The sequence below is a fragment of the Acromyrmex echinatior genome, chromosome 19 (assembly GCF_024713525.1).
Source record: "Acromyrmex echinatior isolate Ae372 chromosome 19, ASM2471352v2, whole genome shotgun sequence".
NCBI classification, from domain to species: domain Eukaryota; kingdom Metazoa; phylum Arthropoda; class Insecta; order Hymenoptera; family Formicidae; genus Acromyrmex; species Acromyrmex echinatior.
In genome coordinates this window covers 7,587,805-7,589,216 of record NC_141870.1, presented here as the reverse complement: position 1 = coordinate 7,589,216, position 1,412 = coordinate 7,587,805, and the positions used below count along the sequence as shown (strand labels likewise).

Below are 1,412 nucleotides of genomic sequence, written 5' to 3'. Positions count from 1 at the left end.
TATTCGGTAGTAAAAGGCCGTGTCTAGGAATTTCTCCAACCGTTTCATCGGACATGAGTTGCGTCTTGCGGTCGAGATTCGACACTCCTATCGCTCGTGATTGTCGTACAAATCGCATCTACTTGTGTAACGCGCGTGCGCGATGTAACGCGACCGTTTTTCGACACTATTTATATCCCCGAGCAGGCACTCGATTCGCACAGTTTTACTGTAAAGAGTGGTCGTCGTTGTTGTTATCGCAAAAAATGTTTTTCTTACTAACGGATAAATGTCGGATTCTCGATTTTAACGCCGAGCAATTGCAATACGTACCGAAGATCTCCGAAGATTCTTCTATAGGAATTTGAGAATTACGTGGAGCTACTGTGGGATCGGTTACCCGAACATTTAAAAACGGATCCTGAAGTGCAACGCTATCGTCCAGAGCACTACAATCGTTCGTGGCAACGAACACACATAGACGGTCCGCCACCACTTATCAAAAATTGCGACATATGTCGTATGAAATAAGATAGCGTGGAGGAGGAGGGAATGACTCCTGCGTATGGAGCAGGTTTACTTGACAAGACAATAAATGCGCTTCCGTTCGAAGTACATATATCTGGTTATCAATTTTGTGGACCCCGGTACTCGTCTCGCGAAAAGACTAGCGCGTGGCGATCGAGGTATAAATCGATTGGACCCGGCGTGTCGCGAACACGATATCGCCTATTCGCGAAACAACGATCTCACTGATCGCCACATTGCCGATCGAGTTCTTGCCGAAAGAGCACGCGAACGTATAACAGCGAGTGATTCGACGTTTGGTGAGAAAGCTGCCGCGACCGCTGTATGGGCAGCCATGAAAGCAAAAACGAAATTAGGGATGGGTATGAAAAGAAGGAAAAAAACAAAAAGGAAACAAAGGAAGAGACTACTTCCGATAACGAAACGCAGAGGTTTCTTACTGATTTTACCAATGTTGGGTGCACTCGGATCTTTGATCGGTGGAGCGGCGAGCGTGGCGAGAGCTGTAAGCGATCGCAAAGCTGCTCGACATCAGACGGAAGGTCGTGGACTGTATCTAGCGCCCTACAAACGTGGTGGCGGTGGTAACGTGAGGAAAAGAAAGGCAAGAGGTAAAAAAAACATCGTGGAAAGAAACGTTAGAGACTCTTAAAATACTGCTCTCCGGTGTCACAACGAACGAACAGTTGAGCCATGCGGCGCATCGTTTGCGTTTACCATTCTTCAGAGGTGTGTTTATGCGTGACGCGTTACCGACGAAATCACATCGTAATGAAAGCGGTATCGTAAATCTCGATAATTCGGAAAATGCGAGTACACACTGGGTTGCTTATGCGAAAAAGGGAAATAATGCCGTTTTCTTCGATGGTTTTGGGGTCTTAGATCGTCAAGGGAACTCGAACACT

General features: G+C 46.7%; 1 pseudogene; it reads left to right on the top strand.

Moving 5' to 3' along the window:
- The first annotated feature begins 531 nt into the window (after positions 1-531).
- LOC147906714 (uncharacterized) lies at positions 532-1,161 on the top strand (annotated as a pseudogene).
- Positions 1,162-1,412: the final 251 nt, after the last annotated feature.